General features: G+C 36.3%; 1 pseudogene; it reads left to right on the top strand.

Moving 5' to 3' along the window:
- Positions 1-7503: 7503 nt before the first annotated feature.
- LOC113193027 (gem-associated protein 5 pseudogene) lies at positions 7504-11618 on the top strand (annotated as a pseudogene).
- The last annotated feature ends 3076 nt before the right edge of the window (positions 11619-14694 follow it).

Raw genomic sequence — 14694 nt, 5'->3', positions numbered from 1 at the left:
ATCATGGGAACAAATTTTTACTCCTCACACTTCAGATAGACCCGTAATATCCAGAGTATACAAAGAACTCAAAAAATTAGACAATAAGATAACAAATTACCCAATCAACAAATGGGCCAAGGACCTGAACAGACACTTCTCAGAGGAGGACATACAATCAATCAACAAGTACATGAAAAAGTGCTCACCATCTCTAGCAGTCAGAGAAATGCAAATCAAAACCACCCTAAGATACCATCTCACTCCAGTAAGATTGGCAGCCATTATGAAGTCAAACAACAACAAGTGCTGGCGAGGATGTGGGGAAAAGGGTACACTTGTACATTGCTGGTGGGACTGCAAACTGGTGCGGCCAATTTGGAAAGCAGTATGGAGATTCCTGGGAAAGCTGGGAATGGAACCACCATTTGACCCAGCTATCGCCCTTCTCGGACTATTCCCTGAAGACCTTAAAAGAGCATACTACAGGGCTGGGGATGTGGCCAAGCGGTAGCGCGCTCGCCTGGCATGCGTGCGGCCCGGGTTCGATCCTCAGCACCACATACCAACAAAGATGTTGTGTCTGCCGAGAACTAGAAAATAAATATTAAAAATTCTCTCTCTCTCTCTCTCTCTCTCTCTCCCTCCTCTCTCACTCTCTCTAAAAAAAAAAAAAAAAGAGCATACTACAGGGATACTGCCACATCGATGTTCATAGCAGCACAATTCACAATTGCTAGACTGTGGAACCAACCCAGATGCCCTTCAATAGATGAATGGATAAAAAAAAATGTGGCATTTATACACCATGGAATATTACGCATCACTAAAAAATGACAAAATCATGGAATTTGCAGGGAAATGGATGGCACTAGAGCAGATTATGCTTAGTGAAGCTAGCTAATCCCTAAAAAACAAATACCAAATGTCTTCTTTGATATAATGAGAGCAACTATGAACAGAGCAGGGAGGAAGAGCAGGAAGAAAAGATTAACATTAAACAGAGACATAAGGTGGGAGGGAAAAGGAGAGCAAAGGGAAATTGCATAGAAATGGGGGGAGACCCTAATTGTTATACAAAATTACATATAAGAGGTTGTGAGGGGAATGGGCAAATAAACAAGGAGAGAAATGAATTACAGTAGATGGGGTAGAGAGAGAAGATGGGAGGGGAGGGGAAGGGGGATAGTAGAGGATAGGAAAGGTAGCAGAATACAACAGTCACTAATATGGCATTATGTAAAAATGTGGATGTGTAACCGATGTGATTCTGCAATTGTATTTGGGGTAAAAATGGGAGTTCATAACCCACTTGAATCTAATGTATGAAATATGATATGTGGAGAGCTTTGTAATGTTTTGAAAAACCAATAAAAAATAAATAAAAAAAGAAGTTTGCATTTTTTAGTGTGTTGACATTTTTAAAGTAATTAATTTATTTTAATTAGGTATATATGACAGCACAATGCATTTTGACTCATTGTATACAATGGCAGCACAACTTTTCATTTCTATGGTTGTATATGATGTAGCATTGCACCATTTGTGCAGTCATACATATACCTAGGGTAATGATGTCCATCTCATTCCACCATCTTTCCTGCCCCCATACCCGCTCCTCTCCCCGCTTTGTCTAATCATACTTCTCCATTTTCCCCAGGGCTCCCTCACCCATTATGGATAAGCCTCCACTTATCAGAAAGAACATTTGATTAGTGTGTTGACATTTGATAATGATGGTGCAAAAGATGGCACCTTAGCATGAGTCTAAACAGTGACCCTAAAGTGTACTTACGTATAGTCATTGGATTCTTCACTACCAAGCACTAGAAGAATAAAATGTCTATTTCAATTAAGACTGGTATGATGAAGCAATAAAAATTAATTTTGTTAAATTAAAAAACAACTATAAGCATTCTTAGTCTATATCCTGTGTTTAATAACTCTAATAGTAACATTTTTTGGGGGCAGGTATTGGGAATTGAACTCAGGGGCACTCAACCACTGAGCCAAATTCCCAGCTATTTTGTATTTTATTTAGGGACAGAATCTCACTGAGTTGCTTAGTGCCTCACTGTTGCTGAGGCTGGCTTTGAACACTCCTGCCTCAGTTTCTGGATCGCACCCAACCAATAGTAACATTTTGTAACTCTTTTTATATATTTTTGTTGTTGTTGTTGGATCTCACCCATGGTGGCTTGTTTCCTTTATGTTTAGAGATGTTTGACTTTCACTTGCTTATTTTCTTTAGAATTTTATTTATAGATCTTTGAAGTCCTAGATGAAGAATTTCTTAGAAGAATTTATGGTTGTGAGTAAAGCTATCTGAGTGCACTACTGCTTTGACACCGCTTTTTTTCTTAAAACAGATTTCTGCTATGTGAAGTTAACATATAGACCAATGGCGCTTAAGTTTTAAATCTTTGGATTTACTCCATGGAAATAGTTAAAATAATTTCAGAGGAAAAACTTGCTTGACCTAACTTTAAACAGAGATGCCCCAAGCTCAGCTATTTGACTATTGACAAGCATTGGGGTAATGAGTTTCAGAACTCAAGACTGATCAATCAATTGTAGGTAGGGAGGCTGGATCATGTGAGAATATAGTAGCTTCTAAAGGAACATGGTAACTTCTAAGGGAATAATGAGTGAACAAACATTTCTGCTTGTTCTTTCCCGAGTAATGCCCAACTTTTGTAGTACTTGGTTAACAAGGATCTAACAACACACCTGTTTTACTGTTCTAGTAGTTTTAGAAAGTGAATTTTGTGACTTAAGTATTCTGAAAATATGGATGAGTGAAATTTGTTAATTTACTAAACTCTCTGGGGTTCTGTGTCTATATCTTGTCAGTGAAAGTGTTAGATCCAATGGTTACTAGGGTCCCCAATATGGAAGCACTATTATTTTAAGAGTTACTTCTTCATTAATCAATGAATTAAAATTTTATCAACAACCATGCATCTAATAGACTTTTGTGAATACCTTCTATGTGCAAGATATTGAATGATTTTAATCAATTTTTTAATTCTATTGATTATAAACTAATCTTTCTCATTGATATATTGCTTATATTTTAATAATACTGCTTTATTCATATAGTAACAAAGACAATCTTTAGTATAGTTTTGGTTTAAAAAATTCACAAATTTTACATTAATATTACAATAAGTTTTTATGTATAGATATTATGTAATTGATTGACATTAAAGGTAATTAAAAATATTTGTGAATGAGCAATGAGGTGGCTATTATCATTCCTTTCTTGTGGAAGGATAAATTGGTATATCCTTTTGGGAAAGCAAGATGAAAATACATGGTATGTGATTATTTTTAAAATTATATTTGATTCAGCAATCTCATGTCCATGGATCTATTTTAAGGTAATATACAAGGTTATATATTTAGTACAACTATATTTATGACAATATTATTTTAAAATAAAAATTCTGAACAATATACATATTTATTATTAGGAAGATAGGTAACAAATTATATCTATCAAGAATATTACAGAGTCAAGTTTCTGAAGGTTGTTTATGAAAACTGAATTTAGAATTTGATTTTAATATTTATATATGGATAGAAAATATCTGGGAACAATAAACAAAACTCTTTAGCATTTTTCCTTTGTTTATTGGTATTACAATTTACTATTATTTTATTCTTTAATTCTTTTCTATATTATCCACATTTTTCGTAATAAATGTTACTTACATAAAACATTTTAAATTATTTTTTGTTTTATTTGTTTTTGTTAGATATATATGACAGTAGAATGTATTTTGACATATTATACATACATGGAGTTTAACTTATTCTAATTAGGATCCCATTCCTGTGGTATATGATGTGAAGTTTCACTGGTGATATATTCACATATGAACTTAGGAAAGTTATGTCAGATTCATTCTATTGTCTTTCCCATTCCCATTCTCACTCTCTTCCCTTCATTCCCCTTTGTTTAATCTACTGAACTTCTATTCTTCCCTTCCCTGCCTTGTTGTATGTTAGCATTGGGATATCAAAGAGAATATTTGACCTTTGGTTTTGGGGATTGGCTTATTTCACTTAGCATGATAGTCTCCAGTTCCATGCATTTACTGGCAAAAGTCATAAAGTCATTCTTTTTTATTGCTGAGTAATACTACATTGGGTATATATACCACATTTTCTTGATTCATTCATCTGTTTAAGGGCACCTAGGTTGGCTCTAGAGCTTAACAATTGTGAATGGAGCTGCTATAAAAATTGATGTGGCTGCTGGTTTTAACTACTTTGGATATATGCCAAGAAGTGAGATAGCTGGGTCAAATGGTGGTTCCATTCCAAGTTTTCTGAGGACTCTCCATATTGCTTTCCATTGTGGTTGCACCAATTTGTAGTCCCAACAGCAATGTCTGAGTGTCCATTTTCCCCTACATCCTTACTAACATTTATTGTTTACTTGTATTCTTGATAATTGTCATTCTGACTGGAATGAGGTGGAATATGAATGTAGTTTAATTTGCATCTCTCTAATTGCTAGAGATGTTGAACATTTTTCATATATTTTTGATCATTTGTATTTCTTCTATGAAGTGTCTGTTCATTTCCTTAGTCTCTTTATTGATAGTGTTACTTATATCTTTGGTGTTAAGTTTTTTGAGTTCTTTATATATCCTGGATTAATGTTCTGAGGTGCAGGTGGGTAAACATTTTCTTCCATTATGTAGGGTATCTACGTTCTTGATTGTTTCCTTTGCTGTGAAAAAGCTTTTGAGTTTGTTACCATCTCATTTATTGATTCTTGATTTTACTTCTTGCACTTTAGGAATCTTGTTGAGGAAGTCATTTACTAAGCTGAAATGATGGAGTGTTGGACCTATATTTTTTTCTAGTAGGTGCAGGATCTCTGGTCTAATGCCTAGGTCCTTGATCCACTTTGAGTTGATTTTTATGCATGGTGAGAGATAGGGGTTTAATTTCATTTTGCTACATGTAGATTTCCAGTTTTCCCAGCACCATTTGTTGAAGAGACTATCTTTTCTCCAATGTATGTTTAAGGCACCTTTGTGTAGTTTGAGATAATTATATATGTGGGTTTGTCTTGTGTTTTCTATTCTGTTCCATTGGTCTTCATGTCTGTTTTGGTGCCAATACCATGCTGTTTTTGTTACTATAGCTCTGAGGTATAATTTAAGGTCTGCGAGTGTGATGCCTCCTGCTTCACTTTTCTCATTAAGAATTACTTTGGCTATTCTGGGGCTCATATTTTGCCAAATGAATTTCATCATGGTATTTTCTATTTCTATGAAGAACATCATTGGATTTTAATAGGAATTGTATTAAATCTGTATAACACTTTTGGTAGTATGGACATTAATATTTTTACAACATTAATTTTGCCTCTCCAAGAACATGGGAGATCTTTCCATATGCTAAGGTCTTTTTCAGTCTCTTACTTTAGTGACTTATGTAATACACTTTAAAGCAGTGTTTAAAATTAAACCATAAATATTATTTTCAGTGAATATATGTAACTCTCATAGCTTTTGGTATATCTGACTTGGACATATTGAAATTTGAAATTATTTCTTAAAATTGGGATGTTTAATACATATCTCTTATGCAAAATATCTCTTTTCAATATGAAATTTGTTATATTATACACTATGTCTTAGTGAAAAAGATATGCCAACCAGTTGTAGATTTTAACTTTTGACCAATTATTTTCTTTAATTTGTTTGTGTTGCCATTAGCACTGGTCCTGGATTATGATTTTTTTTAAACTGATATATCACCTAAGATCAGTTGATTATTATTTAATCCTTTCCATATAATCAAGCTTATTATCAAGATCAAAAGTCCCAAGCAGATGATGGAAACTTCCTTTAAAACCAAATGTTTATCCCAACTTATATATTAAATTTGTTCAATGATTTTTTAATTAAGTTGTGATTGAATACTTAAAGTTGTGTGCCTCCATTATATAGAATCTTTTTTAAAAAATAAAACTGCTTTATTGAGGTATAATTATTATTAATAGCCATGTACATCTAATGTCTGCAACTTGATGAGTTTGGGATAAGTATTTAATCATAAAGCCATCTTCACCTTTAAAATCATAGACATATCCATCACCTTGCAAAGCTTCCTACTGAACTTTTCTTTGTTAGAAGGCTTTGATTAATGATTCCATCTCCTTACTTGCTATTGGTCTTTTCAGCTATTTTATTTTTCTTAAATAATTTGGGCTCAATAGGTGTGCTTTTAGGAATTTATTCATTTGTTCTAAGTTATCCAGTTTGTTGGCATTTATTGTCCATGGTAATCCTGATCTTTTGTGTTTTCGAAATATCAGTTGTTATGTCTCGTCTTTCATGTATGGTTTTATTTATTTGAGTCTTTTCCCTTATTTTCTTAGTTTTAGCTAAGCGTTTGTCAATTTTATTTACCTTTTAAAAAAAACAACTCTTGATCTCTTCTTTTTTTGTGTGTCTCTATTTCACTTATTTCTGTTCCAATCTTTACTATTTTCATACTTTTGCTAATTTTGGACTTATTATTCTTTGTCTAGTTCCTTTATGCATAATGTTAGGTCCTTTACTTGAGTTCGTTCTTTCTTTCTTTCTTTTTTGTTTGTTTTTAATCTCTCTTAGAATTGCTTTTGCCATATCCCACAAGTTTTGGTCTATTCTGTTTCAATTTTTATTCATCTTAAGACACACACTCCACACACTTATTATATATATTTATGTATCTATATATTTACCTTTTATTATAGTTTTAATATGAGGTGTCCTCATAGTGCAAGAGTATTCAGAGGTAAAATGGTTAGTTTATGAGAACTGTAATCTAATTAGTTCATCCTAGTTTGAATGGACTGATGGGGTGCTAACTGTAGGCGGGTGGGCATGACTGGAGGAGGTAGGTCCCTGGGGGTGGGCCCTGGAAGAGTTGTTATTCCTAGGGCTTCTTCTGACCTCACCATGAACTGAGCTGTTTTCCTCTGCTATGTCCTTCTCTCATGATGAGCTGCTACACCCTGGGCCCAGAGCAATAGAGTTGGCAATCTCTATAAACAGAACTGTGAATCTGTGGACACCCAAATAAACCTTCCTCCTCTAACTTGTTCTTGTCAGGTATTTTGGTCACAGCAATGCAAAAGCTAATTAAAACACCTTTTGATTTTTTTCAACCATTGGTTGTTTAGCATTGTAGTATTGAAATTCCATATATTTTTGAATTTTCCAGTTTTTCTCCAGTTATTGATTTCCAGTTTCATACTGTTGTGGTCAGAAAAGGTATTTGATATAATTTCAGTCCTCTTAAATGTGTTAAAACTGGCATTGTAGTCTACATATGTTCTATCTTGGGGAATACGCCGGGTATATTTGAAAATAATGTATTCGGGAGCTCCCAATGATCCATCCTTGTGGCTGCTTCCTTCAGCCTTGCTGCCGTTGATTCTGGGGCAGAAACTGTCGACACTGCCTCCCTCCCTTAACTAGGCACCCACTGCAGCGATGCATTGCTGGGGGCCTCTTTGGTTTCATGGCCTGGACCTCCATCTTCCTTGGGCACATGGGCTCAGGAGCAGGCACAACCCCTGGGGACTCCCATGTTTAGAATCATAGGAGAGTTGGTGGGACACACTGAAAGAGTCTCTGGCTTCACATTTTCTCATCATCCTGGTCAATACAACCTCTGTGCCACCAGCTCCAATGATGGGACCATGAAAATCTTGGATTTTCATGCACTACATCAGTATACCAAATTAACATTGCATTGGTCTCCTTGAGTAAAGGATTTAATAGTATCCCGGGATGAAAAAAGAGTAGTTTTCTGTTATTGGTTTAACAGAAATGACAGCTAGCACCTCTTTGTAGAACCAAGGGCAATTTTCTGTCATACTTGTTCATGTCATCATGAAGCTTTAATTGCTATCTGCTACAAGGATGGCATAGTGGTTATAATTTACATTCATAAGAAAGGAGAAGTTATTCACAGGTTTGGAGTCTACCTCAAGGCCACATTCTGCAACTGCTCTCAAGACAGAGGAGTGATGATTTTGAAACTTCCCTTTCTGAAGAGAAGAGGACAGGGTACAGATCCAACTGTCAAAGAATGCCTGTGGTTGACACTCTGCTGGCCTAGGGATCAGCCAATGCACCTGGTGACAAGTTGGTTTTGAGGTGAACTGCTGCTGTGGGATCTCACTTAGTCTTGGAGACAGAAATATATCCTCTTTCTCACTTCATCAGAAGGACAGGCTCATTCTAGAATTTCATTTAATTTATGTCCCTTGCAAACTGAGGATGACAAACAGCTGCTTCTTTCCACATCAATGGATACAAATGTAAAATGTCAGGACCTGGCCACCCTGGAGTGATGCTGGACCCTGCCTTCCCTTGGTGGTTTTGCCTACAGCCTGGCTTTCTCTCTTTTGGATGTGGGCTGTTTGGCCATAGGCATTGGGCATGGCATGATCCATGTATGGAATACACTCTCCATAAAGAATAACTGTGATGTGAAAAACTTTTGGCAGGGTCAAGTCCAACGTTACAGTGCTGTGCTGGCACTCAAACAAGGAAAGTTACTTAGCTTTTGGAACTGATGACAGAAAAGTGACATTTACTCTAACAAACATCCACAACTTTATAGCACATATCATAAAAAGACTGTATACACATTAGCTTGGGGACAACAAGCACCCCCAATGTTACTCAGAGGAGAAGGGGACAGACCCTCCCTCAATTTATACACCTATGGAGGGGAAGGGATTGTCCTATAGCATAAGCCCTGAAAGCTGAGTGGAGGAGCCTTTGACATCAATAAACCCATCAGGGAATCAATTTTATCAAAATACAGATTGCTGTATACACATAAATCAGCTGGAAAGCAGATGGCAAAATCATGGCTCTTGGCAATGAAGATGGAAGACTGCTTTTTTTGTGTGTGTGGTGCTGGGGATTGAACCCAGGGCCTTGTGCATGCAAGGCAAGTACTCTAGCAACTGAACTATATCCCTAGCCCTTGACAGTGAAGATGGATTAATAGAAATATTTCAGGTTCCCAACCTGAGGCTGATCTGGACCATCCAACATAGTCACAAGCTTGTGAATACCATTTCCTGGCATCATGATCATGGCAGCCAGGTGTAGCCAAGCTCTCTGATAGTTTCTGTCTCCAACAATGTGGTCATTTTATGTGAACAATCTGAAAACTGTCCTAGAGAGCAATCTTGAGTCTCTAGTGACCATTATAGAGCCTACTAGGCCCTCTCAGGACATACAGCTAAGATAACTAGTCTGGCATGGAGCCTACATCATGATGGAAGGCTACTGTCTGCTTTCTGTGATGGTATGGGATATCACAACAGGTATGGGATATTCTCCAGTAAAAGCCTCTTTGTGTGGCATAGTCCTTATTGGTTCCAGATTGCATCTACTCAGGGGGAGGTGACTTCTGTGTGTACAAATGGCTGACTTCCATGCAAGCTCATTCTTGGCCTCTTCATGACCAAAAAAGTATTGAATTAGAGAAAAAATGGCTCTCTCAACTGAAGCCAAAGTCCAAAAAGAAGAAAAAGCCCACCTTGTGAGTGCCTGTAAAGCAAGAGTCACTTGACAGGAGCTAAGAAAGGAGCACAAAGGAGAACTCAGGACCTGTTAGAATGGCCTGTCAGACCAAGAAGGGGAGAAGGAAGCACAGGAGCCAGAGTCACCTTGTGGCCTTGCTTCAATGGTTTCTAAAGAACCAGTTATTAGTACTCCAGTTTCCTCATGCTTTGAAAAGTCAAAAGTCACGGTTAATGACAAAAATCTCTTTCCTGAGAAAGGAGCCACCTAAAAGAAGCCAGAAGCCTTAATCAAAAAGAGAAAAGCTTGTTCCATGCTTCCTCTGAGCTCAAGCCTAGGCTACAGGTCTAAAGAGGAGATTTATCAGGACTATTTGGTATTAGCAACTGCAAAGCACTGCAAAGAGCTAAATGAGGATGTGTCTGCAGATCTTGAGGAAAGATTTCACCTGGGGCTTTCCACAGGCAGGGCTGCCTTGTACAGAATGATTGAAACTGAAGGAAAATGTCACTTGAAAATTGGCCACGCAGAGTTATTTCACCAGTTCATGTTTTGGAAAGGAGATCTAAAGGGTATTTTCCAAACAGTATCAGAAAGAGGGGAGCTGAAAAACAATCTGTGGCTATGGCACCAGCAGCTCTCTACCATGTATGCTATGGGCTGTAGAAGCCTTTGCCAAACAGTTGTGTTTTCAGGATCAGTATCAAGGCTGCCTCTCATCTACTTTCTATTCACAAAGTGTATGAAGCTGTGGAGCTACTCAGGTCAAAACATTTTTACAGGGAAGCTATTGCAGTTGCCAATGCCTGGTTACACCCTGAGGATCTGATTCTGAAGGACCAGTGTCTCACCTGGAGATCCATCTAGAAAGAGATGGCCATTATGCCATAGCAGCAAAATGCTATTTAGGAGCTACTCCCCCTTATGATGCCACCAAAGTTTGGCCAAAAAGGGAGATGCAGCATCACTTAGGATGGCTGCAGAGCTGTCTGCAATTGTAGGAGAAATGGGTTGTCTGCTTCTCTGGCTTTCAGATATACTCAAGAGCTGCTTCTAGCCAGGAATTGGGTGGGAACCCAGGAAGACTTGCAGCTGCCTGAAAGCCTACAGAATCAGAGACTGGTGTTGTCTGCTTGAGCTACTATGAAGGCATCTGGATGAAAAGCAGTTTCTAGAAGGCAGAAGCTCCTCATTTTACCACTTTTGGGCCACAGGCAGACAAGCATTGCTTTAGCTTGTGATTCAGAGCTACGACTCTGGGAAGTTCACCATCATGCAAGACATCTACTCGGCCTTTCTCCCTGATGGCTGTGACTACCTAAGAGACAAACTGGGTGGCCATAAATCCCCAGCCATATCAGCTTTCAAAAGTTTGGAGACCTTTTGTATTTATGAGTGTCAGTATGAAATCCGGTGTTCTCTCTCTCCAGGCCTTGCCCTGAGTCCAGTGACTGGGTAAGGGCCGGTCATAGGAGGATACTCTCTATTGAGCAGGTGGAAAGTTCCAGGGCTGAAAAGACTGACCCTGAAGCTGCTTTTCACCCAAAGCCCAAGCAGACCTGCAGGACTACAATTGAGACTCAGAAGAAAGTAAGCAAATGCTGAGAGCTTGTAAGGAGCTCTTTTCAGAAAAGCTTGCCAGTTTCCAGAACTCATGAAAAACTATTGCTGAAGTCCAAGAGACTTTGGCTGAAATGACCCATCAATACCAGAAGAGTCAGCTCTGTAAATGCACATCCAATGGTCCTGATAAGAATTAACCTGAACAGAAAGAAGAGGACCTTGCTAGTCCTCAGAGCCCATGTAAAGAATAAAAAAAAAAAAAATGAGAGAGTCTCTTTGCCTGAATGAACCAAAAGTCTTACAGAGACAAATGAAAGAATGGCTAAATTTCCTGAGAGTATTTAAGATCTGGCCCTTGCCAAATGTGCAGGAGTACTGCCTTATCCTGCGTCATATCAAGTCCCAGTGTCCTGCTGTGTGATCCAAGAAATGCTGCAACAGGCCCAAGAGCTCCTTCAGAAATGCAGCAACACTAAAGCCTATAAAAGACACTGCCAGACCTTCTGCACATGAACTTTCAGGGACCTTGAAGAAACATGCCACAGAATTATTGACATTTTTTATCTCTGCAGTTACACCTTGCCAGGCATTCACTCTGATCCCTAGATGTGTTTACAGTAATCCAAACTAAAACAGTAAGGGTTAAGCTTGAATAAACTGTCTACCCTTAGACACAGTGGAATTGACTTGGGGCTCAAGATCATGAAAAGCCAGCAGTAGTTGTTCAGAACAAATACCTGCGGAGTAATTGTGTCATCTCTAAAGGCTTATGCAAGTTTCACCCAAAGATGAGAAACTTTTGTAATCACCCAAAGCATTATGTTCTTGAACACAAGCTACCTTTATAAATATTTCACCTGATTGTAAACATTTTATTCTTATTGGAGGTGAAATTGCCACATTTTATGACTATTGATATAGATTTGTTTAAATTTTTTTGTTAACCTAGGCTCTTCTACTCTTTCAAAGACTAAAGTTTGAATGTGACATAGGCCTTCCTCATCATGTTGACTCTTTACCCTGAATTTTAGGCTGAAATTTTGATACTGTTTTATGGAATTGCTTATTTGGACAAATCACTTACTAAAGTTTTAGAGGAACAAATAAGTAACTCATATGTGTGTAATCCTTCCAGTTTTATAACAAACAATTGATGGTGACCAAGTAGCACAGGAAGAAATTATTTCCGTGGTTTTTAATCTTTTGGGGTTACAGAATCCTTTTGAGAATTAAAGCCAAAAATACTCTTTGAAGAAAAGTGCATATTTCTAATTTTACATATATGACTTTTGGATCATTTGACTCCTATTTTTACCATAAAGGAATTCTAAATACTATTTAATTACAAATCCTTAATCTCTCCTCTGTGGTTATTTACACAGTTGAACAATATTTCATATCCAGCTACTAAGACAGAAAAATTAGACAATCTAGGTGGCAGAGGGGTTACTCCTTCCCAATAATTGAACTGTTTTTTTTTTTTAAGATTCATTGTGAAGGCTTTTTTACTAGAGTATCTAGTTTTTCAATTAATTTCTAAGGTTGGAGTTGTGAGCAGCAAGAATGAAATTAATTGACAGGAATTCTCAAAGAAGGAAAAATCTTGCGAGACAATTTTGTTTAGAAGACATTTATGTGTGCCTAGCTTTAGCATTTAAAAAATGCTAAGTCCCAAAAAGGAAACACAGTAAAATTTAAATCCTCATAGTTATTTACATAATAACTGAACTTTCATAAGAGGATGTAGTGCTCCAGGGGTATAGAATCTTCTTGAATACAAAGATAAATGGGCATGGCTAAAGTACATACTGGATGGCAGTTCCACAATCTCCTAAAATAAAAAAGTTTATTCCCTTCCACATGGGTAAAGAGCAGTTATCAAACTGGAAATTCTAAAAAAAAATAATATAATGATTACTCTTGGATGGAATGTTCTGTGTAGGTCTGTTATGTCTATTAGACTTAAAGTGTTCAAATCCAATTTTTCTTTTATTATTTTTCTGCCTGGATGGTCTATCCATTGTTGAATGTGGGATTAAAGACCCCTATTATTGTTATATTGCTATTCATTTCTCCCTTCAGTTTGCTAATATTTGTTATGCATATTTAGGTTTGCTGATGTTGAATGCAAATACATATTTATAGTTGTTATATATTTTTGATGAATGGAATCCTTTTTATTATGTAACATTTTTGTCTCTTTTCACAGTTTTTTACTTCAAATTTATTTGTCTGATGAAAGTATAGCCAATCCTGCTCTCTTACTAGAGTTATCATTTGCGTGGAATATCTTATTTAATTCCTTAATGTTCAACTTATATATTTCCTTAACATTAAAAGGAGTCTCTTATTTTACCTTGTATATAATTGGATCCTGTTTTTTTATACATTCAGCTGATCTACATCTTCTGACTAGGTAATTTAATGTACTTACTTTAAAATAATTATTGATAGATAAGGACTTAAATATTATCATTTTGTTAATTATTTTCTGTTTTACAGTTCCTCTGTTTCTTTTTTCCACTCTTGCTATATTCTTTTGTGATTTGATGATATTTTTATAGTGATATCTTTAAAGTTTTCTTTTTCTCTTTTGTGTGCCTACTACAGTTTTTTTTGTGAATACCATGAGATTGCTTACATTAAAAACTGTGTTATAAAAGTCTATTTTAAGGGTTAAACAACTTCAGCCACATTTAAAAGAAAAAAAAAACTAACACTTTTACTTTCATCTTCCACACATTTTATTTATTGATATCACAACTTAAACCTTTTAATATTGTGTATCTACTAAGAAATGATTGTAACTATATTTTAATACTTAAAAAAACCCTTATGCCGGAGTTAGAAGTGACTTATGTACCATTATTATCATAATAGTTTTCTGAATTTGATAGTATATTTACCTTTACTAGTGAATCTTGTATCTTATATGTTTTTCTGTTGCTAATTCTTTCATTTCAACTTGAAGAACTCCCATTAACACATTTTTTTTTGTAAAGGCAAATCTAATGGCAATGAATTGCCTTAGCTTTTGATTATTTGTGAACATCTTTATCTCTACTTCATTCCTGAAGGACAGTTTCATCAGGTAAAGTATTCTTGGTTGACAGCTTTTTATTTCAGTGCTACATCATCCTACTTTCCTGATTTGTGAGATTTCTGATGAGAAACCACTGATAGTTTTATGAGTTTTCTGAATGGTGATATATCTCTATCATTGATTTTTGAAAACTTGATTATAATGTAACTTGGTAAGAACTTCTTTACACTCAATATATTAGGAGTTCTTTGAGATTAATTGATCTGGATATTCATTTCATCCCCCAGATTAGAGGAGTTTTCTGTCATTATTTCTTTTTTTTCATTTTTAATTTTAATTTGTTATATATGACAGCAGAATGCATTACAATTCATATTATACATATAGAGCACAATTTTTCATATCTCTAGTTATACACAAAGTAGAGTCACACCATTCATGTTTTCATACATGTAATGATGTCCATTTTATTCCACTGTCTTTCCTACCCCCTGTCAACTCCTTACCCCTCCCTCCCCTTTTCCCCTTTGCCCTATCTAGAGTTAA

This window comes from Urocitellus parryii, chromosome 11 (genome assembly GCF_045843805.1).
Source record: "Urocitellus parryii isolate mUroPar1 chromosome 11, mUroPar1.hap1, whole genome shotgun sequence".
Classification (NCBI taxonomy): domain Eukaryota; kingdom Metazoa; phylum Chordata; class Mammalia; order Rodentia; family Sciuridae; genus Urocitellus; species Urocitellus parryii.
This window is presented reverse-complemented; position numbering and strand designations above follow the sequence as displayed.